Below are 25,686 nucleotides of genomic sequence, written 5' to 3'. Positions count from 1 at the left end.
GATGTACATATAGATTGAGGGACAAGAGGCTGGACCGCAGCCCTGCAGAAAGGGACCTGGCATTTTGATTGATGGGAAGCTCATTATGGGAGCAACTGTACCCTGGGGTGCATTAAGCACAATATAGCTAACCGATGGAAAGACGTGATTGTCCCACTATACTCAGCATTGGTGTGGCTTCACCTCAAGTACTATGTGCAGTTTTGGGCTCCACAATATAAGGAGGATGTAAAAATATTTGAATGTGTCCAAAGGAAGTCAACAAAGACAGTGAAAGGACTAGAGGGCATGACTTATGAGGAACTGCTGAGGATACTTGGCTTGTTCAGCTTAGAGAAGAGACTGTGGAATGACCTCATTGCTGTCTACAACTTCCTCATGAGGGGGGTGTAGAGAGGGAGATGCCGACCTTAGTCTCCCGTGTCCAGTGACAGGACACAAGAGAATGACTTCAAGCTGTGTCAGGGGAAGTTTATATTGGCTACAATGAAAAAGCTCTTCACTGAGAGGGTGGGCCAAGCACTGGAACAAGCTCCCCCAGGAACAAGGCCCCAGGTCTGTCAGTGTTCAAGCAGAACTTGTACAGTGCTCCTAAACAACAAGTATGGTTTAACTTTTAGGTTGCCCTGCACGGAGCCAGGAGTTACACTCAATGTTCCTTGTGGGTTCCTTCCGACTTGGGAGACTCCATGATTCCCTTCTCCCACCTAGCCGAGAAGCACGTTGGCAATTCTTCAACAGTATGTGACTTCCCCTAATGAAGAAATGTCATTTGCTGCTATTGCACTGCACTAAAGGAAGGCTTTTGAAACAGCAAATCACCCATGAATTGGTTATTCCTGGACGCACATCTATACTTCTATAGATATAATTTTTTTTTAAAAAATCAGTTTCTCCATTCTGACCCCACACCCGAGCCACCACACCGTCACCATCTCAGGCATGTTTGCAAGGGCATGTAGCGACAGGACGAGGGGCAATGGTTTAAACTAGAGCAGGGCGGGTTTAGATCAGACATTAGGCAGAAGTTCTTTCCACTGAGGGTGGTGAGACACTGGCCCAGGTTGCCCAGAGAGGGGGTGGAGGCCCCATCCCTGGAGACATTCAAGGCCAGGCTGGATGAGGCTCTGAGCAACCTGATCCAGTTGAAGATGTCCCCGCTGACTGCAGGGGGGTTGGACTAGATGGCCTTGAGAGGTCCCTTCCAATCCAACACACTCCATGATTCTATGTTCAGCGTTTGCCACAAGAGGGCTCCCACCGGCAGAGCCGCAGGCAGCAGCCCGGCAGCTGCCCCCTCCCACCCCCGGCTCCTGCAAATTGTCGAAAGAGGAGAGGTTTTACTGAAAACAAGCATGTTTCTGGACTGTCATACCCAAACATGTCTGTGTTTTGACTCTAAATCCGTGAGCTCATTTTATTCTCTCATTCTGAGTGCCTCCCCCCGCCCCCAGCACTGTAATATATCACCTGAAGCATGTGTAAAATAGGGAAATGTCATTCACAGAGCTGCAATAACCTTCACAAAGGAAAGAGGCTATTGCCAAAACTATTTCACAAGAGGAGAATGGCAGCACAGAGGAGGAAAGTGGCTAACTCCTGTCTGACCAAGCTCATGTGATGGGTTTCCAGTGGATTCAGAGGTGAAACCAAGGTCTCCCATCCCTGTCCGGTGCCCAGAGCCCAGCTCCGCAGCCCACGCTTTCTGAGGAGCTGAGCTGGAGGCTAACGCTGTGCCTTTTGTCTTCTCATCCTCTTCTCTCTATTTCCTGGAAGAGCATCCTTCAGCCTAGCGTCGGGACTTGTCCAGATCAGAAAAACGGCATGAATGCAGCCAAAAAGCATTTTAAATCACTGCACCGATACGGGTATAGACAGAGTCCTCCCTGTTCTGGTTTCAGCTATTACAGGTAGTACTGAATCAAGCTAAACTGGCACAAGAGCATCTGCGGGCCCAAAGTAATTAGAGTTGCGTAGCCACACGAGGACTGATGTTCTCAAAGCAGAGCTCAGACAGCACGCTGGCGAGACATCGTGGGAGAGCCAGGCGGTACCCGGGGCAGGGGAGAGGAGAGGAGGCAACAAGCTGAGGCTGCATTCCCAGCAGGGAGATGGAGTCACAGACCAGAAAGGTTATCACAGATCTTAAAGCTCAGGCTTAGGCTGCAAAAGGAGATGCTTTTCCAACACCTGCCCCAGCTTGCGATGGGTCTCCTCCAGATGAGGCGTCCCTCACTTCTGCGACAGCCCGGCTCAAAACTGCCTTTTGTCAATCCTGCAACACCGCACGCTGAGCGAGGAAATCTGGCTGCAAAGGGCTCTGCTCTGTGGTCAACTCAAGCATCAAAGCAGATGTGAAGAGACCTCCCTGCAGCTCTAGGGTTTGCTTTCTACATAGCCCAGGGGGGCTGCAGCCAGACCCTCGCCCCATTTCCATCCGCTACCCTGGCCCATCTTTCCTAGTCAAACCAAGCAGCTCCAGGTTGGTGCCGCCTCCCTGTCTCTGCACATCAGCGCTGAGCACAACAGCTTTCTGATCACAGGGCTCTCTAGGCAATACTACGCCACAATTAACTGTTAGTAAACAGCAGCAGCTTGAAAATGCACCAGGAAAACCATTCTGCTCTGTAGCACCTTTGAGGAAGAGAGCTAGGGTTATGCAGGGTTTGGTTTGTTTTTTAGGTTGTTTTGGTTTGTTTTTTTTTTTTTTTTTTTTTTTTTTTTTTACCATAAAGCCAGCAGAAGGCTCTTAGTTTATTTAGGTCAATTAACTTCGGCTTTCAAATTAAGTTCTCATCTCATTTTACAGACAAGCTGTAAGCAAAGCATAAAAAAGGGTCAGCTGAGGAGAGCACAGCCCAGGATTTCTAGCCTGTTAAGTAATTTAAACCCAAAGGGCAGAACCAAAATTGAGATCAGAGAACACACAGACCACCTAACAACGTCTGCTGCTTCACACGCTTGTTTTTTTTCTTTGCTCTATGCACCAAACTTCCAGGCCAGAAAAAGGTAGAAAAAAGAGCCGTTATAAAGAGCTGCGCAGAAGAAGCCATTTGTGGTACACAACAACATATTTTATTGGCCTCACGCACCCGGGAATGATGCTCCATATTCTTGAGTGCCATCTACTGGCATTTTTATCTCTTTGCTACATATTAAAAGCCAACCCCAGTGTTAAAAGAGCAGCCAGGTTGCAGTCAAGCACTTGAAAAATGCCAGAATCCGGATGGCACAGATAACCCCGGCCCAGTCCCATTGCATAGATGCATCGCAACACACGTTGTAATAATATCATCATGGACCACCTCTTCTGCAGGAAAAAGCCCCCTTTCATACACCAGATGGATAGTGCTCTCTTAATGAGCAGCTATTCAATATTTTTCTTTATCCTCATCATTCAATATGTAGCCCTGTGTCCTGCGTATGGCATGCTATTGAAGTCCTGGTCTAAATAATGAGCTATTAATTTTCTCCTGGGCTTTCACAGCATTTATTATCACAGTATCTGAGTGGTTTGCAAACATTAATTTGCCTTACAGCAGCCCTGCGAGGAAGAGTGGAATTATTCTTGTGCAGCTGGGGAACTGAGGCACAGCTAAATTAAAATCAGAAGGGTACCGTGTGGTTGGGTCCTCGATTTGAGATGCAAAAAGGACCCAGTTCTCAGAGCTTTGCAAGTCAAAGCTTCCAGCGATGAGGGCATCGCTCCGACAGCCTCCACACTCAGCTACGAGCCCACAGCTTTCCCAGTTGTGCCCAGCCCCATCTGCCACAGCAGCTGGGAACCCAGCAGCACTGGGCTTCAACTGAGATGAAGTTTCTCCACAACTTAGCTAGTGAGTCTGCTGCAGCCACCCAGGCTGCCTTACTAGCTACAGGGAGACACTCCCCCCCGGGAGTGACGCTTCCCTCCGAGATGGTCGTCTCTCACCAGGGCCTGCAGAGATAGCCTAAATAACCGCTTCAGTTTGGGGCAGCTAAAGTGACATACGAACTACGGACCACAACAAAGACCATCTCTTGCTCGTAACACAACCCACCACAAAACACTTCCTCACACATCTCTGGCAAGCTGAAGACTCATAGTAGAAGACCAGAAGCCACGGCAAAAACATGCCAAAGGAGAGGAGAGTGAGAGCATTGGGGTCCTGCCACCAATGAATCATTTCCCTGTTGATTCAGAGGAGCCCATAAATACAGCACCATGGAAGACAGCAAAGTCCCCATCCATATTCCCTGCCCAAATGGCATGGGGGGAAAAAAAACACCCTCCCACCCCCAAATCCATTGTGCAGCACAACTCAGCCCCTGGGAGTGGTTACACCAACCCCAGCCCAAGAGAGCAGTGCCAGGACATGCCCCAGTGTGGTCCATCTGTCACAGCAGCTCTTTCTGAAGCTTCAGAAGAAGGGAAAGAGACCCAAAACTCAACCAGCGAGTCACAGATGAGCACAGGGGAACGGGTAAATCCCTTCCTGACACCTACTGCTCCCCGCGCAGCCCTGACACCAGGCTGGAGTCTCCACAGCCACCCAGGAAAGGAAGAGCTGGCAGTCAGCAACCGCCTTTGAGCGAGGAGCTCAGAGTGAGATGCTTCGTGTCACCACAGCCTTCTCGGTAGAGGTCAGGCTTCAGTTCCCCTCCTCCGGGGCTGGTGCATCACGTCAGCCCCATGCTCTGCAAAGCCGACCATTCATTCTGCCCTGACAGGGGGATTTTCCAGCCCCTGATCACTATTTTCATTCTGCTCTGCACACCCAGCAGAATTGCAGGACCATTTTGGGGAGCAGAAATCATTATTTTGTGTTGTGTTCAGAGAAGGAAGCATGACTCATTTGCATCATGACAATATTACATTTCCTTATTCCTTTCCATCCTTTCCCATCCCTTACTCCTCCTAAGACCTTATTTGCATTTTTGATCAGACCCGTACACCGAGGAGATGCCTTCAGGGAGCTGGCTGTAACAGTGCCCAGGTCTTTTTCCTGAGCTGAATCAATTAATTTACACCTCTGGGAATAAAATGAATTTTTTCCTGCAATGTGTACAATTACTCCCAGTTTTCACTGGTAAGAGAGAGGGGGGAGAAGGAGGCTTTGAAATGCAAAGTCATATGTGCAAATCATCATCTCCAGCAGCGAAACCTTCCTCCCTTCATTGTGATCCCAGGTGAGGCAGCATCTTACCTGTTTGGGAAGGACCAGTGCCTCTTCTGTGCCAACTTGTCCCCACTGAGCCATCCAGGTTCATCCTCGCCCCGCGTCCCTGCCCATCAGCGATGGCCCTGCCGGAGGAGACGCACGGGACGGTTCAATAAAAGACCTGATCACCCTGCGCCTTCCCAAAAGGCATAACGCGGGATACACGGGGCATGTTCCCCTCGCAAGGCTCTCTCCGCTCAGCCCTCGTTAGCCCCACCGCCCGGCCCATTTCTTTTTTTTTTTTACACGTCCATCTCGAGTCTGCAAGGCTCTTAACCGCATCCCCAACGCGAAGCACAGCAGTAGTAAAACCCAGCACGGCGACTGTCTGCGGGTTTTGAGTCTAATTTGCTGATTTGAGGTTTTTCAGCCTAACTTCCTCCTGTTTCATTACATTTAGACTTCTTTTCTTTTTTTTTTTTTTCTTCTTGAGTGTTTAAACGTGGACAAAACCCTTCCCTCGCAGCTGGGAATGTGTCTTTTCTCACATAACACTGGAAATACCGTCTCTCATTCGGAGAGGAGGAAAAGCCTGGTGTGGTCTAGTAGGAACTGGTGCTGGATCTACCCCTAAGCAGCTCCTTGTAGGTGCTTTAGATGAAACGCTTTCCCAGGCCTGGCCAGGAATCAGGTCTGGCCTTGCATGAGAACTGAACCACCTCCTCTCCCTACAGCCCCCCCCCACAGAAAGCAACAGTGCTTTTAGAAATGGCCAAATTAGTTAAGAGTATTACACAACAGGCCTGATAATCTTCAAATGTGAAAGCTGCTGATTAACCACGCATACTGTTCCTTTTTTTTTTTTTTATCCCCTCCATGCCATTTCAGTTCCTCTCATTCCCTCGTCCCTCTGCTCCCTGTCATTTCTACCTCACGCCACTTTCTCCATTTTCCTGACCCTTCTCCTCAGCAGAGTCACAGAGGGTTTTGAAGGCTCCTTCCTAATTTAGAAGAGAATCGAATCATAGAAAAGAATGGTTTAGGTTGGAAGGGACCTTAAAGATCATCTAGTTCCAACCCCCCTGCCCTGGGCAGGGACACCTCCCACCAGCCCAGGTTGCTCCAAGCCCCGTCCAGCCTGGCCTTGAACCCCTCCAGGGATGGGGCAGCCACAGCTTCTCTGGGCAATCTCTTCCAGTGCCTCACCACACTCACAGGAAAGAGTTTCTTCCTGGTATCCAATCTAAATCTCTCCTCTTTCAGTTTGAAACCATTCCCCCTCATCCTATCATTACATTCGCTGATCAAGAGTCCCTCCCCATCCTTCCTGTAGGCCCCCTTTAGGTACCGGAAGGCTGCTGTAAGGTCTCCCCGGAGCTCCCCACCTGCGCTTCCCACCCAAGCGGCTCATCTCCTAGCACTGTCCCTTCTCGAGTACATTGACACCCTTCTCTCACGCTTTCCTGGGCACAGGAAGCTTTTACCACCACGTGCAGCCAGCTGAAGCATGTCTACAGAACAGCAGGAAGATGCCAAAGGTTCCAATGGTAAAGGTGCCCTTGAAAAACACTAACAAAGAAGTCCACCAAACTGGATTCTGGAGACCGACAGCAGTTTGGTTAACCCTTAGTGACTGGGTTTGGTCAGCGGCAAACGGACCTGAAGCAAGCGCATCCTGCAAAAGCATTGACCAGGGAGCTCGGATAACTCTGGTTGACGGACTTCGGGGTTTTCTGATACAGTCAAAGCTGAGAAAAAATCCAGGAGCTTCCCCTCCCCTCCTGCTTCAAGGCTCAGAGAAGCTTTTTGGGATTTTTCTGGATTCCTGCGATTTCACCACAGAGGATCTTTTCTGCACCAAGGGAGCCGCTGGCACCCTGGGGTTGCAGACGCGCTGGGATGTGAGAGCAGCACCCACCGCCGCAGCACCCTGTGCCTCAGTTTCCCTCTCTCAAGATGTACAAACCATTGCAGCCACCCCTTCACGGGTCTGCGACGTCCCTTGGTGCAGACCATCCTCCTCCCCACCAGGCTCCAGCCTTGGGTGGAACAACTTAAAAATCAAGTTCTCCTCGGACAAACTCCCCGCGCAATGCCTAGGTTGAACTCTGTAGAAAATAGTTAATTAATCTCTCTTGCTGCGGCCTAATTCTCTTTTCAACATGTGGCTGTCACTTCCCTGTCATCACAGCTGATTTACAATGGGGTTTAATTAAATCCTCCGTACATTATTCAGCATTCTCTGAAGACAACACCAAAGCAGCCAAGGGTATTTAAAATGTCACCTGCTGAGATGTATCATCTCCTCCTAAATAAATATGACAGTGATCAAACTTTGGCTAATTACAGTGACTTCGTTATTTGTTTGTATGTTTTAATATTTAATTGCTTTCGTGTTCATCCAATTACAAAGCAACAGCAAATAGAAATTAACTTTTTATCAGCGTGTTCCCAGCCCAGCTAATCAGCACTTCAAAGGCCAGACACAATAGGAGGCCATCCAACCTGAGAGCGCTCTACAATATATTCTCTGCTGAATGGACCGTTCTATTAAATTAAGGGAGAATTGTGTTTGTCAGTGTATTCCCAGCTCCCACCCAGATTCCCTTTATGTGGCCGTTTACGGGCCTCGTTGCAGCATCCTTGCAACAGGATAGTAAATTGTTGGTATTGCTCCTGCCCTCCTGCTGCTGCCGGCTCTGCAACTCCCCGAGGTGGCGGCGCGATGCTCCGCGTCAGCAAAAAAAGCCGGGAAATGGCATCCCTTGGGTAGCTCCCGCCTTGCTGTTGAGCAGAGGGGGGCACTCGCTCGTTTTGGTCCCTCGCACGTGGGGAGCGAAGGCAGCATCGCGCCAAGGCTCCTGTCTGAAGCTGCTGATTAGACTAAACGGACACAGAAGTTCAACCTGACTTCCCCCCCCACCTCCAAATCTGAGTTTTCCAGTGCTATTAGCACCAGCGCAGCAGAAGCTGGAGTGCTCACAAGCCAAGGATACTCAATAACTTTTATTTTCATCCTCGTTCACATGTGCCTGTTGCAATTAGACTCAGCTTTGCAATCGCGTGGACTCCCGTCCTTCCCAACTCTCTGGGAGATCTGCGCTCCTTTTAGTAACTGCAAGCGAAAACGGCAAGAAAAGCTTGAAGATACATAACCGATAGAAACAGGATTATTCCTGCCGGTGCAACAGTCTTGGCGATGACAAGCAAACTATTTATATTGTCAGAAATCTGATGTAGCAAACAAAAGGTTAAGCGTAGATGGTTTCCCCCCCCACAAATCTCCTAGCAGGCATGGAAGCTTGCTGCAGACACAGTGATTTAGGGTCAAAGAAAAGAGATAAATAGCACATATGCCAAACATCAGAGGAGAAATACTACCAGACAAGCACACGCGTAAGTGACCCACATTAAAGAGAACTGATCTGCGTTGTGCTTGTCCTGCATTTCCTTGCGTCGCCCCATTATTATTTCTCCAAAAAGCCAAGCCTTTTAGTTGCCACAGGAAAAGTCTAGACAAGAGATCAGAAGGCGTACTGCAAATGAACGTGATTTTAGGAAGCAGTCTACAAAATAGTGACAATAATGTGCAACCTCTTCATTTTAAATATTCAAGCAAATAAATCTGTGCATCTATAAACCCAAACCAGGCAGTAGAGCTTTCCCTTGGAAGCATACACAAATTCTGATGTTATGTCCTAACCTTGCCTTGTGGTTCAGAGCTCATAAATATCTCTTTTTTTTTTTGTACACACAAAGAGAATAAAGAAAAACACTTGCACAATTGAAGATCAGACAAACCGGGAGGTTTCTTGCCGCTCACGTCCCTGCTCCTAAAGCGAGCTGTGCTCAACTGCCCAGGCAGCAAGTGAAAACTTCGAAGAGCCAAGTACAACCTCAGGTCCTTCACACAGATGCCAGGAGATGCCACAGTGATTGCCACACCTCTGTTTTACCCGTCTACCAAGATCTATTACAGCATGACTATACCAGAAAAAAAAAAAAGAGATCATATAGAGGACCTATTTCTCCAAACTACACTTGCAGCAGCAAGAGCTCATCTTTGTCCCTGGAGCATCAGGAGATCCGATACCCAGAGACGCACCATCTCTCCAAAAAGGCTGCTGCGACACAACATTATACAGAAATTCTGTGAAAAGAAAAAAAAAGTCCTTTTATCAGTTGGGTTTACTTTTTTCTTTAAAAAAAAAAACAAACACAAAACAACCTCTGTTTTTCCCCACTGAGAAAAAACTTCATGTTTAATTTTAGCCTTATCTCATAAAATATTAAATGAAGAAATATGTTTGAAATATTTTGATTTTATTGAAATTAAATATTTAATTTGACCCAAAACACTTTTTCAGATTTTTTTTTTCTTATCTTTGAGACAGGTTTCATTTGAGAAATCAAGAATTGCAGACTTTTCCATGCAAACAGGAGATCAGATTTTTGCCTAGCTTCAGTAAGCATTCATTCACCATACCAACTTGCTACAGATTTTGTTTTCTCCTCCCGAATTATATGGTTCGTTGAAAAGATGTAGAAATACCGGGCTCATACCAAGAATGAAACCGAAATAAGTTTGATGGGGTCCTTTGAAAGAGCTGAGCGATCAGCACAGCAGTGGCGAGGCAGAGGTTTGGGAGGAAGAGAACTGAGGAGAAACGCAGAAATATGCATATGTAGAAAAACATGTGCTTTCACTTTGATGAAAAAGCTGAGCATTTTGAAGTCTATGCACAAAGACATCAGCAAACCTGGCTGCCAGTGACATGAGAAGGCCAGCAAATAAAAAAAAAAAAACAAACAAAAAACCACCAACCAAAAAACTTCAAGTTAGAAAGGTGCGTTTGGCATCACAGAAAAGTCACTTTTCAACAGCAAGGGGACAGGAGGAATTGGTCAAAGGGCTTAAAAATGTTTAATTCCAGACAAACTCCCAAGACATAGACATTTCAATAAGGAAACTAAAAAGAAGAAGATATCCTGGTTTTTCTGGCCAGTACCAACGATGCCCAAAGCACTGCTCTCATCCCTCAAGAGCGATGGGGACGGAGGCTTCAAAGTGCTGCAGTGGCCCCGCTGATCTCAGTGTGGGGTTTTCTACTGGGGAAAAAAAATACATCTGTGCATTCCTAGCAAAATCCTGTTTTGAATCTCTTCAATATCCTTTGACCTAAGGGGGGGGGCGGGGGGGGGGGGAAGTTGGAGAAAGTCCTGAAGTCGTGATTATATCACCTTCCAACATGCAATTTCTTTTCTTCCCTCAGCTTGGAGTGGATTTGTACCCTCCAGCTTCAGATAATTGCATTTGTACAACTCCAACCGAAACACAAAACCCCAGGCTCAGCTACCAAAACCAACTTGGACCAAATCAAAGGTTTCAGCTGGCACAGCCTGTTCAATTTTAACTTCCTGGAATTTGGAATTATGATTTACCATCCTCATCCAGGCCAAGAACGGTACTGATATTATTATTATTACTGTATCTAAATCTTGAATATTTTCCAGGGTGGCAAAGCTATCTCCCACTTGGTTTTACTGCTTACTTTCTGCATTTTTCAGCTCTGTGATATACGGGGTGACTGAGTCCAGGGCATATATCCAGACTTCTGAAGCTGTCATGTCATCAAAACTCAAGAAATAACTCCACGCTGGGGACAGCATGAAAAATCAGGCCTCCCCCCGGCTTCCCGCTTCTCCGGTACTGGGTTCTTGTTACCAAACTGTTAAGTTTTAAATTGGGTATTTCATATGGAAGTCTCACAGTTGGAAAGTTACAGGAGAATCTGGACTTTCATTCCCTAAGAATCAAGTTTCTAACCTTCATAGCTGCAGAGGAATATTTCAAAAGGCAACACTGAAGGCTGCAAATTCAGGAGAAACAAAAAAAAATAAAGAGACTTATAATAGTGAAAAAAATAATCCAATGGGAAACTCCACAAATAAAACGCCAGTAGTGGTTTTGGTCAGCATCGTTGAAGTGTTTGGTATGGGTCTTCCTGAGACACTATGCCAGGACACTTGGGATGAGCACCAGGGGGTTCGATAACTCTTGGCCACGCAGGCAGAGCTGCCAAATGCAGGGTGGCATTGGACAAGTTGAAGAGGGGGCTGTGGACCAAAGCTGCCCGATGGTGCCCTTCCATCTCACACACAGTGGTGGAAATGTATAACCTAATTCTGACTTGCTACTCCTGTATCTCCATCCCTCATTCGGGTTTCTTAGTCAAGCCAACAGAGCAAGGCGCAGAAACTTGCTTTGTCCAGTTGCAAAAACCTAGAGAAAGTTTTCCAGGTCCTTTCATTCTTACATGTGCGTGCATCTTTCTGCTATATACACCTTCGCTTGCCCAGAAATCGCTGCTCCAGCGATTTATTTTCTCCTTCAGAAAAGGGAGCCTCTGCTTCCCTCTATCTCTTGGCAGACCCGGAGCTGCCCAAGCCCCTCCATGGGCACATCTACCACATCTTCTAGGACAAGTCAAGCTTCTGGATGAAGACAACAGGGGTATGATAAAACCCATGGAGATCCATGTTGTCAGCAAGACATGGCACAAAGGTCGGATCCTGGGAGATGGTGAACCACCTCAGTAGCATCTGAGCACAAGATAAACCTCAAAGGAGATCCAGGAGCATCGGGCACCTCCAGGTAGCCCCCAGCACACTCCAGCACCAGGCTCTAATGGTGCCCTGTGCCACAGCAAAGCTTTGTCAGAAGCAAAAGCTCCCAGGAAAAAAACCACAATCCGAGACACAGAAAGGAACAGATTGACTTCCAACACACACCGAATATGAAAAAAATCAAAGCGAGTGGTTTGCACACAAGCATTGCATTTGCAATTCTGATTCTCTAATAGGAAATGGCTCCCAACTGGGGGAGGGGTAGACAGGAAATATTACAGCAATGTTATTTTGTTACACTAATTACCAATAATGGCACATACTAGGCTACCAACCACAGCAAATTCATTTTGAAAGCTATATAATAATGTTTAGGATAAGGAATTAATTTTTATAGCTACTGAAGCAGATTTACTTGTCCTGTAATGCAGATTTATTACAAATTAAATTTCCTAACTCCAGAGGTTGACTTGGAGAGGCTTAGCAGGACTCAAGGAGAAGCAACCCCCGTTGCAAGGAGAGGATTTCAGCAGCGTCAAGAGTCGTCTTCAGGTGAAAGGGTGCCCAGACCACGATCAGCCCTTTAGCAAGCACACATGTTTGGATGTAGCCACCTTCATGAGCAAATGCAGCCCCACCGTGTGAATACGAGCAGGACCCAGTGGGTGACTTTCCTTGAGTCAACTGACTGTGAAATTTTGGGGGTTCTGGTTTTTTTATCATATGGTTCTAAAAGGTAAAATTTCATTACTACTTTTTTTTTTCCCCAGTGTAAAGAGAACTCCATAAAAGATTCATAAAGTATAAACTTTGAAGTATAGTCAAGAAGATGCACTCATTAATCTACAGAAAGATCTCTGGTGTCAATTATCAAATATGAAACGATTCGGATTGTCTCTTCCCCTTCCATGCAGGAGCAGCACTGCGGGGTCAGGACTGACTCACAGGGAATCAAAAGCAGCACTGGGCCTGAACAGGAGACCTGAACTGGGGAAGTCCATCCTTTGCAGGACTTCAGACGTAGTCCAGAACAGGGACTGAACTTCATCATTTCTAATTAGAACCAATACTCAAGCTTGAGTCCAAGGGAATCACTGTTTATTAAATGATTGGGTTAATTTGTTTCTTCATCCTCTTTTGCTCATCAGCATCCATAACTAGAGCCATTGCTACCTGGGTAGGAGATCTCAGAGAACCTTTTCCTGCAGGCACACAAGCCACCTGAACTTGAAAGTTTCCCCCAAAACCTCTGGCCCCAGAGGTCCGCTTGGCTGCAGGTTGGTGGACAAGGACAGGAACCGAGGGGACAGCTGGGCTGAGCTCAGCCTCCTCTGGAGGGAGGGGACACTTTCTATATCCAGGGAAGGAACGCCTGCTGTGTACCCGAGTGCTGTGGGACCCTCAGAGCAAACACAGGGTGGGTACAGCAGATGGCGAGACCAGAGGCTTGGCTTTGGGGATCCATCTCTTTCAGCCGCAGAGGGAATTTTTTGGTCTCTCAAGCTTCAGCAGGCAGCTTTGGAGCCGACACAGGGAACCTGGGCTGGGGCAGAGCTCACACGTGCAGCCAGATAAGGCGCGATACACATCAATATGCACCACACCAATGGACTTCTGATGAGATCCTGGGATGGGATCTTCATCCCTAACAACACCCAATGGGAAACTTCTCTGATATCTAGCCAGCCCTGAGAAATAATTCAGGCAAATATCCATGGGATGGGCACCCACCAGGACGCTTTTCAGGGCACTGGACAAGACCCAGGCTCTGTGCAGCTTCTCCTAATCTGCAGCTTGGAAAAGGGGCCCCAGCCTTCCAGCCCAACACTTGGCATTGCTATCCCCTTAAAAAAAACCCACACACTTATTAATCCTAAGTTTTACAACAGCTTCAATGACAACTGGAGGTCCAGCATAGCAGCCAAGGCAGGCAGGAAGGGCTTGCAGTTGGTTTTTAAACATCATCTCTGCACCATCTGATCTACGTAGGCATCAAACAAAAAACCTACTCAGATTCCTTAAGATAAAGAGCAACCGAGCTGGAGTTGCTCCAAATCGTCTCCCGGCTCGAAGCAGCTCCTGGCCGCGTCCCCACAGGCCTCACGCGCAGACGCACACACGCACCATCGCACAGAGAATTTGGCTGATACTGTTTTCATGTTGTTTTGGGGTTTTTTTTTTTAATGACACTTCTAGAGATCCTACCACATTAAGTTCCATCCTGGGAGGGAGATGTGGAGGGAGGAGAGTCATTAGCTTATCCCTAATGCCTGGTGAGGAGGAGGAGGAGAAGGGAGGAGGGGTTTCCTATGCTAATTCTGCGCAGGCTGATCCCCCACCGATGCTTTCCTGTGCTCCAGGATAAACGAGACTTTCCTAATTCCTTTCCCCACTGCAAATAAACAGACAGGGAGCCCACACCATGCGGCTTGCACTGCCCTATTCATCACAGCGTCCCGACTGTAGGTAGCAGTGATTACAGCTAATTATTGGCAATTACCACCGCTGAGCTGGTAGATGTGTTTCCCCAATAACTTTCAGCAGCTCCAAAGCTCTTTGAGGGCTTCTCCATGCAGAAAGGCTGAAGGAAATCACTCCCCTTTTACCCAGATCCTCCTCCCAAAACGCCGTAGCCAACAGGCACCACAGTACAATCACCAAAAGCAACCAGGAAAAATATCCCCGACCCTGTGAGCCCGTAGCATCAGCAACACGCCGGGTCTGCCCTCTCGGCATAGCTGGTTGACGGGGAACATCTCTGCTTGGAACAACTCTTCTTTCTCCCTTTTGCTCCTCAAAAAGCTGATCCTGCGATGGAGCCCACATCCCACCCCCCCCCCGCCCCTCCTCCAAACACATAATTCAATTCATACAAAAAAAAAAAACCAACCCACACCACCAACCCCAACCCCACACAACAGAAAAGCGCATGTACAGTTGGTGCTTTTCCCCCGCATATAAAGTAACACGGCAGCGGGCTGAGGGACGGACCCTTTGAGAAATTCGTATGCCAGCCTTCCCACTATAGTAATTTCATTCTGTCTTTGTAATTGTCTGATATTACATTGTTCCCTGCCGGAAGATTAATTAGCTAGTCTTACCCTCCAACATACCATCCCTCTGCAACCCTCAAGGAAGCTGGAGTGGTGCCAAGCCGCGCGGATTTGCTATTCTGGCTGGCAGCTGCTACTGTCGCTGCAAAAAAAAAAAAAAAAAAAAGAAAAAAAAAGAAAAAGCCTCCTTTTGTCCCCGAACAGCAGTTGCTGTGCCAACTGACCCCCGCGTCCCCGGCCCTCCCGAAGCCACCGCCAAGGAGGTGGCCAAGTTTCAATGCTGTGGGCTGGGCAGGGTGAGAAAAGGGGTCGGGGGCTGGAGGGGAAAGAGAAGAGAGATGGAAATTAAAAAGAAAATAAATAAATAAATAAATCAAGAAAGAAAACCCTACACACCCAACCCAGACCGCCCCCCCACACACACACCCCAACCCTCCGCCTGGCATAATTACTCACGCTCGTTAAGCATGGCTGCATTGCGTATGCGAGTCACGCGGGCCAGGCGCGCGTCGGGCTGCTGGAGCGCCGATGCCACGGTCCCGTCTAGCGGTGGGAAGGGCGCGGGCGAGACGGCATCCCGGGCGAGAGCCACCTTCACGCCCCGGCCCGCCGGCAGGAGAGAGCATCACCAGCCATGTCGGCTTCGAGGAGGGGGTCACACGCACACACCCCACCACCCCGACCGGGGCTGTGTGCCGCAGCCGCTCTTGGCAAGGAGCCCGGCGCCGCGGTGGATCTGCTGCTTTTGTTCCCCCTCCATCTTCCCTTCCCTCCTCTCCTCATACACGCGCGGGGCGTCTCCATCTTATCTCAAAGATGGTGTCCGGGGAGATGGCGTCTGCACGGGTACGAGTGTACATCTAGCCCACATGTACCCGTGGTCACCATCCCACTGAGAAACGGGCTGTGGGGGCACATGGGGCGTCCTTCTCCTTGGGGTTTTTGCAGAGGGGAGAAGAGTTCAAAGATGGGGACATAACCTTAAAAAAACCCACAAAGGCACCCATCTAAAATCCGACGCGTGCCACAAAACGATGCTGACAAGCACATTGCCTTTCTTTCCAGACACTCCTCAAGAAGTTGTATTTTCCTCCTAAAAGCACGGCGGCAGTTAACGTTCGCTGCTTTATTTGCCGTTTCGCCCCCGCAGCACTGCGTGGCCGCCCTGCCTGGCTCTCCTGCCACCGTCCCCACCAGGCCTGCCGCACAGGGGATTTCAGCAGAGGAGGCACCACAAGTGCCAACAGGTTGCATTTAAGGTAAAAAACTAAAAGAAAAGGAGACCAGGAGCCCTGCAACACTGATAGCAACAGCTGTGAATGGAGGGGGGGGGCGTACTGGACCATTTACAGCCCAAGAGGGTTTAGCCCCAGGATCCAGCCTGCCCCAGCACCAAGACAGACCGAACCCAGTTGCTCTGCCTCCTTTCCCTCGCCAAGCTCAAAAAAAGGCCAGTTTGTGGGGGTTTTTTTGTTTTTTGTTTTTTTTTTTTTTTTAAATTGGGGCAGCTGTCGCAGCAGATCACCGTTCCTCGCCAGCACACACAACCCAGCCGCACGGGGACACGGGGCTGCTCTTGCCGGGCACGAGAAGCCAGTTTGAAACCCCCCGATACAGGGCTGTGGGAAGCGATCCCATATTGTCACAGGGGCTAATTAAGCGCCTCCACTAAGACAGCGGATCTAGACTGTCTCGGCACCCGCCTTTGCCAGCAGCCCCCCTCTTCGGGTGCTACGGAAACAGGAATTAAGCAGTGATGAATGCAGTATTAATTAATTAAGAGAAGATGCACATGAAGGGGGTGGAAGGCAGGGGGTCTTTGCACTGTGGAAATCATCACCCAAGGAGTGGCCACTGTAAATTTGTTTCTTATTGTTTTTGCTCACCAGAAGGCACCGGGAGGGACCTGCGTGCCCAGGCGGCGACACCAACCCGCTGGCACCCAGTGCTGGAGCCACCCGTCCTCCATCACCGAGACGCACAGGGGAAGAGGATGTCTCAAAATAAATAAAAAAAAATGATGAGGGAGCGGAAGAGGCACCCGTGGCTCCGCACCGCCATCTTCTTCCATCGCGGAGGCCGAATACGAAATCAATTTTGCACACTCCGAAATGGCTGTTCGGGAAGGTTTTTTTTTTGCTCTGGAGAGGTTAACAGGGAAGCTCAAAGCAGCTGGCACCAGGGGGGACGCTACTTTTCGGTTTGCATATTGAGATTGTTTACACACATGATTAGCTAATATATTAAGCTTCTTAAACAAAAAAGAGACGGCAAAGCACGTTGTTTAGCTTTGATTTGTATTCCCCACCCACAGTCCTCGCCCTACAACACCCAGAGAAAAGGACGTGGCCATCGTTACAGACAGCTGCGTCTTGAAGAAGGGAAACAAATGGTTAAAACCCCATAAATGACTGTGGTACCCAGTGCTATTCGGCACATCCAGCCTCCCCATGGGGCTGGCACGTCACATAAAAGCTGCAGCCCCCATCACGCAAACGCCTGCTGTAGCTCAGCTCGCTCCGAGAGGAATTTTGGGTGGGTTCTCAGCAGCCCAGGCTGGCCAGACCCTGACCACAGGACCCCCACGGGACACCCGTTTTGCCAAGCCTGGCTTGCCGGCAGCAGCAGGGCACAGGTGAGCTGTGGGCTGCAGAGCCCACACGCAATGGCAAGCGCTCAGCACCGCAGCTCACTGCACGACTTCCCCCTCCCGTGGGCAGGCTGCCGTTTCCAGGGTCAATTTTCTTTCTCGAGGCTGGAGACAGACACCCCGAGATAACCACAGCTTGGTTTCACCAACAGCAGGGTGAGAGAAAAATCGACTGGAGACTCCACTGGGACTTCCCTGGGCTAACAGGACAGGTAACATCACTCCCTGCTGAGACATCTGAGCATCTCTAGCATAACCTTGCCAGATATCTCAAATCCAGGAGCTGACTGTTTTCTTCCTTCTCCCATCACACACACACACTCCTGGGATCACAACCCAAAGGTATGGCTCTGCTCCAAGCCACTCCATAGATTCATCCCTGGTTTTGGTCCCTGGTCTCCAAGGATCCCTGCCTCCCAGGTTACCCCATGCCAGCATTCAACCTAGCCAAACAGGCTTCTCTCAGAGCTTCTCCTCCATACAACCTCCTGAAGGAGCTCAGTGGGGTCGGGGGGTGGGAGGTGTTTTATGGGGTGCCCTTCAAACAGTAGGCTGCACGCTTAGGATCTTGTGCTATTTCTCCGAGCCAGAGTCTACATCGCAGACTCGAGTCATAGAATCATAGAATCGCTGAGGTTGGAAGGGACCTTTAAGATCATCAAGTCCAACCTTTAACCTACCCTGACAAAAGCCACTTCTAAACCATGTCCCTAATTGCCCCATCTACCCTTTTTTTAAACACCTCCGGGGATGGTGAATCCACCACCTCCCTGGGCAGCCTATTCCAATATTTAATAACCCTTTCAGTGAAAAAATGTTTCCTAATATCCAATCTAAACCTCCCCGACATAACTTGAACCCGTTTCCTCTCGTCCTACATCACTGCCTCTTGGACCGGCTTTTTGGGATCCTCCCAAGACACGACTCCCCTCTGCATTTCTAAATATGCTGGCAAAGCTCTTCCTACTCACTGTCCTCCTCTGCCATGATTTTAAAACAACACTTCTCCTTTACTCCTTTTTCCAGCTGCAGGGATAATCCCTCCGTAGCCAGGCGTCACAGCAGCCGCTGCACCAGCAACCTGGCTGCGATTCTTCCCCTCCGCTTCCTCTCTAACTCTCACCCGGGGTGTGTTATTTATATAACATCTTTTAACATTGACCTTTTCAACACACTTTTTTTTTTTCCTTTAATTACTTGCATTTAAAATAAAAATGCCAACCTATGTGAGTGACTGTCCTCATTACAGTTCCAGTCCTCCAACTAATTAATATCTGTTAGCTTTGGCTTATACACCAGGATGCCTAAATCCAAAATACACAAGACAGCCAAGTTACTTTGCAAACAGAAACGCTTGCCTTGAAGAAAGAACCACGTTATCCAACTTGCTTCTATGCAATCTTATCATAACCCTTACTTTCAAGGTCTTCGACTTCAGAGAACGAAAGCTCACCCAGCTCAAAAGAGATTGCTAATAAAAACCAAAGAGGAAAAGAAGAGAAATAGAGAGGCCTCCAAAAGAAAGAGAAATGCCACCAGGTGCAAGGCACTTTCCTCCTGTTTTCTTACTCTCACCCAGGCCACACGGGGAAGATTGAGGCTGACTTTTCTTTTTTTTTTTTTAGCTGCTCCTAGCAGCTCCCCAGCAGGTTCTCCCAGAGCACACACACACAATTCTCCAGCCCAGAGAGAAGGAGAGCGAGCCGACTACAACATATCTCAATCACACCAGCAAACACCTTCCTTCCTGCTCTTATGTTACCGTAGTGCACATCAGATAAGCCGGTACAGGAAAAAATAAAGCCAGAAGCCTCAGGAGTGCTTATATAGCAAGGTGACAAATAAAGGAGACATACCAGAGGGTACAAAAGAGCTGGCAGGGCAGGGAGGTGGGTACGGTACTCCCGTAGGCCCCCCCGACAGCACCCAAGTGTCAGTGCATTCAGCATATCCAAAAGCAGCAGGTTTAGAACTGATTAAAAAAGGAAAAGTCTTATGTAAACTTAATGCATAATTAACCTGAGAAACTCACTCACAGAAGACACTATTGAGGTCATGAGAGCATTAGAGCCACAAAAACAACTCCATCGGTACACGAAGGGGGAGAACATCCACTGCTGAATTATTTGAATGCCCATTTAATGCAAAGGATAAAACCTGCTCTTTCCTGACCGGGGACAAGCCTCCCCTCCAGGCAGATTGTACGTGGTTTCTTACATCTTCCTCCAAAGCGTTTGATGCCGATGGCCAGGAAGGAGAGCCTGGGCTGGACAAGTCCCTCTCTCAGGCTTTCTATCTGGGTCAGGTCTCCAGCAGATATTATAGGAGTGACTTTCCTGCTCTACTGTGGGCATCGGAGTGGGACACTGAGGTCTGCAGGAGTTACCCTCAGCTGGTTGTTCTCTCAGGTGAGAAACCCAGCCCTTGCAGGAGTGATTAATCTCACCCCAAGTGCAATCAGGTGGATTGCCCTCATGAGGTGCCAGTTCCAGGGTGGTCCAGCACCACAAGTTGCCCTGGGCAGCACATGCGGACAGGAGATGCATCAAGGTGCTCCATCCAAGGGACCACACCGAGCCCTGTTTCCCACGCACCCCCTGAAACCAGCGGGCTGTAGGGATTTGGGTATTTTTAGGCCTTTACAAGTCTGGGCAAGGATGTGTAGAAGTCTCCCCTTCTCCTTTTCCACCAGCTCCTCCCACATACCTCTCAAAGCTCCACAGTTTCATTTGCCCCTTCCCTGACTTCACATCACTGTCAGGCTCTCATAGAGGTGCAGAGGCACCTTTCAGTCCCACCCAGCTCTCCTGACTGGTGCTTGGGATTCCAAGGTCTCAAAGATCTTCCTGGTGCCAATTAAAATTAAAAAAGGAAAGCCTCCCTCTTGCCAAGGTTTGTAAGCAAAACACCCGCAGGCCTTGCCCCCCTGTTTCTGGCTTGCTTACAACTGTAGCAGATGTTTCACATTTACCACTTTTAAAACCTCGTGCTAAATCAAGGTCTCTCTTGCCAAAATCCAGCAAGACACAGACTTCACAAAACATTTCAGAGAGACCAAGACCTGGCTTTCCCCAGGCTGCCCCTCTCTCAACAGACCATGATTTAAATCCTTGAGGCTCCCGTTGGAGAAAGTCAACAACGGCACCGGCAGCACGCGTCCAGCCGGCCGAGCGTGGCTCTGCACACCCAGTTTTCTTCTCCTTGCTCTGCAGCCAGACATCCCACCTGCCTGGGGGGGGGGCACCACAGCACCCAGAGGGGTTTGCTGCCATGGAGTCACCTAGGACCAGCCCCTGTGTCCCTGCCTCTCCTTGGGCAACAGCTTCGATGCTTCCAGCACACACAAACTAGGGGCACCGCCGGCAGCACTGAACAGTCTCCGTGGGGCAGTGCTGGGTCTGTCCTTCTGTTCCAAGCAATCAAAAAAATAAAACAGGCTTTCCAAATAGTTAATTTTACAGCTAATTTCATAAGGTTTTGCTATGATAAGCTTGTATGCACAGAAAGCAAGTATTTTAGGGCCCTGAGCTTCACTCGCTGAAGTGCCTCTCTGCTTCTTCAAGGGCCAGAGAGGCTCACTTGGGAACGAGGGATGCTGTCAGAGCACCAGACTCCAGGAGAAATGGAAACACCAGGTGTCACAAGACTCCTGATAAATGTAGCAGCATCAACGATGATGCAGAATACGTTCAGGGCCAGGTGAAATCAAAAGCCTGATCCAATCTCAGCTTTACCTTGGGTTCATCCCCCTGCACGGCACAGACCTGACTGCTGCAACAGGACAAGGCAGGAGGACTCCCTGTTTGCCTCAAGGACTGGATTATTCCGGCTATTCAGTGCATTTAAACCCCCAGCTCCACAAGTAGGGCAAGAGTACAGAGAAGGGTGCCGGACCTCAGTGTGGGAAGGGGGGGGACTCGGACAGTGAAAGCTCAGGGAGCCCCCGGCTCACAGGCCCTCCATGATTATGGCAGTTGGGGTATACCCTTAGAAGCCTCCAGGAAAGCTGGGTTTCCATCTGTTGCCGTTAACAGTTGGAGTCTGCACTTTCACTGCAGGAAATGAAAGCCTGGAGCAACCTGGTCCTTCAAACTGTGCTGAGTCCCGCAAAAAGCAGAGCGCACGTGACGCATTTCAGCATTATTTCCTTCATCCTCTCTTACACAGCACCTCCCGTTACATTTAAAAGAGTGGTCGTGGGATAGCTATCACGCCAATATCCATTGCAAGCACCATGGAAGAGCCCTGACACACACAACATCCAATGCCCCTCCATGTTATTGAAAGGGAAAACTGCCTGCTGATAGTAGCTCAGAGCCTCTCTGAGATGCGGTTCCCCCACTTACCAAACAACAAGAAGAAACAACCCTTCCTCAGCTCACAGAGGTGCTATAACTCATACCTGACATTTGCAACATTCATTGGCAACCCCTGGTAAAGCCATTAGAGCTGGAGGGGATGTGAGGCCACACTCTGTCCCCTCACTCTGTCCATGCGCAGCGAGTTACTGCCACCAGCTCGCTCAACAGGCGAGACGGAAAATAAAATTTAACTTTCATTTGCCTTATGTTGCTTTGAAATGACATCTTACATGTTTGCTAGACACGTGACACTGCACTGTCATCAGGTCACCATGAAGACCCAATTCCTTAAAGGGACATTTCTTCCCTTTTTTTTTAAAAAAAAAAAAAGTGTAACATTGCAAAGACACTTGGAGACATTTTTCCTTGTTCACATGGAGAAAAACTTGCCATCTCAGGTTTATTGAATGACACAGAAGTGCCATTCATTCTTTAGAACGTAGAGACAGCCAAGGAAAAAGAGAAAGAGTAATATTTCACATTTCGAGCACGGCTCAAGTTGGCATCGTACAGAAGGACTGATTTCCCAGGCCCCAGGGCATTTCAGGTATTTCACACCATCTGCCCAAGGGTAAACCTGAGCCTTAGTGACTCCCCGTGAGACAGTGTGTACCCAGCCCCTGCTGGGCCCTCGCCAGCTGGCTCCAGCCTGGTTTCAGCATGTGGAACCCTCGTAGTTGGAAATCTCGTTGGATCTCCAGTCATTTATCTGGTTTCACCTCTGCTGGTGTATTCCTTTGGTAGAGATCTACACCTTCCTCTCACAGACCTTTTGATCCACCCACACAACATCCCCGGCACAACTGCTGATGCCTCTAAGTGCCCCATTGGGAAAAGCCCATCCCTCTCCAGGGCTCCGGTCCTGCAAGCACCCTGGATGGCCAGCTTGTCGCCACAGGGATATCCAATTGCCAAAGCAAACTGACATCCCAACTTTGGAGAGTTCAGAAATCAACCACTCCCGACTTAAGCAAGCACAAGGAGCACCGAAATCTCACCCAAATAACAAATGCCCATTTTCCTGGCTCAGTGTCAGCACTCCAGGCTGCTCCCCAGGTTTAGACCACCTCCCTCTAAACATCCCTGCCCTCTTCCCCTCCTTTCCTTTTGAGCACGTGGACTTTGCCCCTCTTTGGCAGATAATTTCCCTTGGACACGTCGATTCCTCACCCATCAAACTTAAGTCTACCTTTTCCAGGTTGCAGCCAAGACATAGTGCCAGCAACTGTCCCTGTTGATGGCAGATCATTTGCTTCAGTAACCCTGTGCTGCCAGCCCTACACTGAATTTCCTTCCAGCATCAGTTCAGCAGAGAAGAAAAAACTCAAAACAGGGTTTGGTGGGTGACCCATGCACGGGAGAAGTCCAGCAGGATGACAGGGAATTGATGGCAGCAGCTGGACTCTGGGCTTGGCATGGATGGCACTACCCAGGAGACAAAGGTGTTTTGTGTTCACCTGTGCCAGGAGATGGTCATTCTCATTTACATCTCTAAGCACATCATTTACTCTCCTGAGCATCCTGTGGCCTTTACAGATTAAGGGTCAGGTTGTTCTGACTCAGGACCATGCTGCTACTATTCTTTCAGAGGCATTTTACACCCAGAGCTTTGGCAAAACCCACTGCTGGGCGCATCCTCTCTGCTGTCAGCTGGCCACACAGCGGAGCATCCAACAGGGAACAGGAGGGAGGACTCGGGCCAGGATCTCTCCTCCATGTGAAAAAAAGGAGCTCTGCTAAAGCAGCTTCCCATCAAACGAGAACCTGCCGATCCACTGGGTCCTTGTTCCTTCATCGGAGGGTCTTAAACACATCAAGATCAAGGGCCCTTTCGTTGCTCGTTCCCGAAAGCCAGGAGGAAGCTGCAGATATACTACGAGCACTTAGGAGGAAAAACATTACAGCATCTAAAGACACTTTAAATGATTTAGATACAAACTTGCCTGTAATAAGACATCTATTTTGGTTAATCTCTGAGTTGCAAATCTTGAAACTCTTGAACCTGCCTCAGGCTACTGTCAGCAGCACTTCATTTAACACTGCTTATTGGGAATAACTGCTATTTCCCGCTGTAACCTCCAAACCTCTTAAAGTCTCTTATTGCTTCGCCCAAATATACTCGCCTTCAGGATACAGAAGGGGTTTTTTTTTCCCCTCACGAAGAACTGTTAAGATGACTTGAACAAGCTGAATCAGAAGAGACCGTTTCCCAGGTGAAGCGGCCAAGGCTCGAAATACCTTCCCCGCAATATTTAGGGAGTGATTCTGGTTTTTGAGCGTTTACTCAGGTTATGAAATCGAACTGCCACGCTTTGATCACTCCTCACGAGGAAAGGAGTCAAGGGGATGGGTGTGTGCTCATCCTCCCAGAGAGTTGCTTGGGGTCAGCCACCTGGGGGAAGACACCACCTCCCCTACCTGCACCGGGGACACGGAGACCGTCGCTGCTCTGCCACGTCCGTGTTCAAAGCTCTCTGCGGAGACTGGTGGGCCTTTAGCAGCACCAACACAGCACTTGTATTGTAAGCTCAAACATGTTTTTCTTTAAAGAGGAGCGGTGGTGGGTGCTGAGCTGCACGGTGCCCAGGCACTGCTCCAGCCCATCAGCCCTATCTCTCATCCACCTCAGCTTGGCTCCACTGAACTGGCTGCATTTAAACGCAACCCTTTGCATTGCAGGCAGTTGGACCCTGGACATACCTAGCAACAACCCTATCGACGGGCTGTCACAGCTCCAGTCCCAGTAACTGATGGGAAACGTGGGAACCCTGAAGCGGGGGTGATGACCCACTCTGTCCTGCTGGCACAGGCAGCAGCATTAAGCAACTGCACGTTTTGCCCCCAAGCAGCGACCACACATGTCCCAGGTAAGGCCAGAGGTACAAGAGCCGTCCAAGCACATCTTTTCGATACAATACTTTTAACTATAATACAGCATTGTCCAGCCCAGTCCCGTGTCTGAGGCAACCAGTCGTCTCTGCAGGTCTGCAGCCCCCAACCGTGGTGCAACCTCAGTTACCACCTTCCCTCTGCTCCGTGGGAGAAGGTCTGGCCACTACGTAGCTTTGGCCAAGGTGGTGCAGGACACAGAGAAATGAGGGGCCACAACCCCAAACAAAAGGGAAGGGGCTCACACCACGCACAGGCCTGACTTGGGACCAGCTTCTGTTCCCACCAACATGCCTGAGAAAGTGCTCCAGCATTAAGGGATCACAGCTCACAGGGACCGAGAGGCACACACTCCCATCCCTCTGCACCAGGTTTTACACAGACGTTTTAACGCAAGAAGGAAAAATAAAGAAATACATACAGATAAGCTGTCCTTAAATAAAAGCGTAGCTGTGTAGGCTCTGCTGCTAAAGGGCCCTGTCTACCACGTGCACACACCCTGGTCTAGCAGGGATGAGACCCACCAATTAATCCAGTCTCTGCGAAGCTATAAAGCAGCACAGTGAGAATCAGCATGCTGCCTGCAAAGCTAAATTGGTATCAAACTCGGAGCCCTCAGCTTTGGCACCCCACGGTGCCCCAAAAGCTGCAGAGGCCTAAACTGTGTCTCTCCAGCCAGGGCTCAGAGCCCCATCTTCCACCTATGTCTCCTCGTCCTCTGCTTCTGCTCTGGAGCCAACCCTTGGCCTGAGCTCAGGTTGCAGATAAGAAATATTCCGCTGGAGATTTAAAACAAACACCTACTGCCCCTTCCCCCCCCCCCCCCCCCCAAATACCCCACTTGGCATAACCAAAACCGAACGCTCAAACCCCACTTCACTCCTGCTGGAGGCAAAGCACACGCAGCAAAGTGCCCGAGCAGCCCTGGGCTCTTGGAGAACGCTGGCCCACAGTGCAGAACACCA

General features: G+C 49.2%; 1 protein-coding gene across 1 annotated transcript in view; it reads right to left on the bottom strand.

The window, feature by feature from the left end:
* Nucleotides 1–1,144: 1,144 nt before the first annotated feature.
* CD7 (CD7 molecule) overlaps nt 1,145–25,686 on the bottom strand; it is a 214,967-nt gene continuing 190,425 nt past the window's right edge. Inside the window, exon 6 of the transcript XR_008469397.1 lies at nt 1,145–1,180. The gene's annotated coding sequence lies outside the window, so the exon portion shown is untranslated. The remainder of the gene's footprint in view (nt 1,181–25,686) is intronic.

This window comes from Rissa tridactyla, chromosome 15, assembly GCF_028500815.1.
Source record: "Rissa tridactyla isolate bRisTri1 chromosome 15, bRisTri1.patW.cur.20221130, whole genome shotgun sequence".
NCBI classification, from domain to species: Eukaryota; Metazoa; Chordata; class Aves; order Charadriiformes; family Laridae; genus Rissa; species Rissa tridactyla.
Note: the sequence above shows the minus strand (reverse complement) of the source record. Positions and strands in the feature narration are given on the sequence as shown.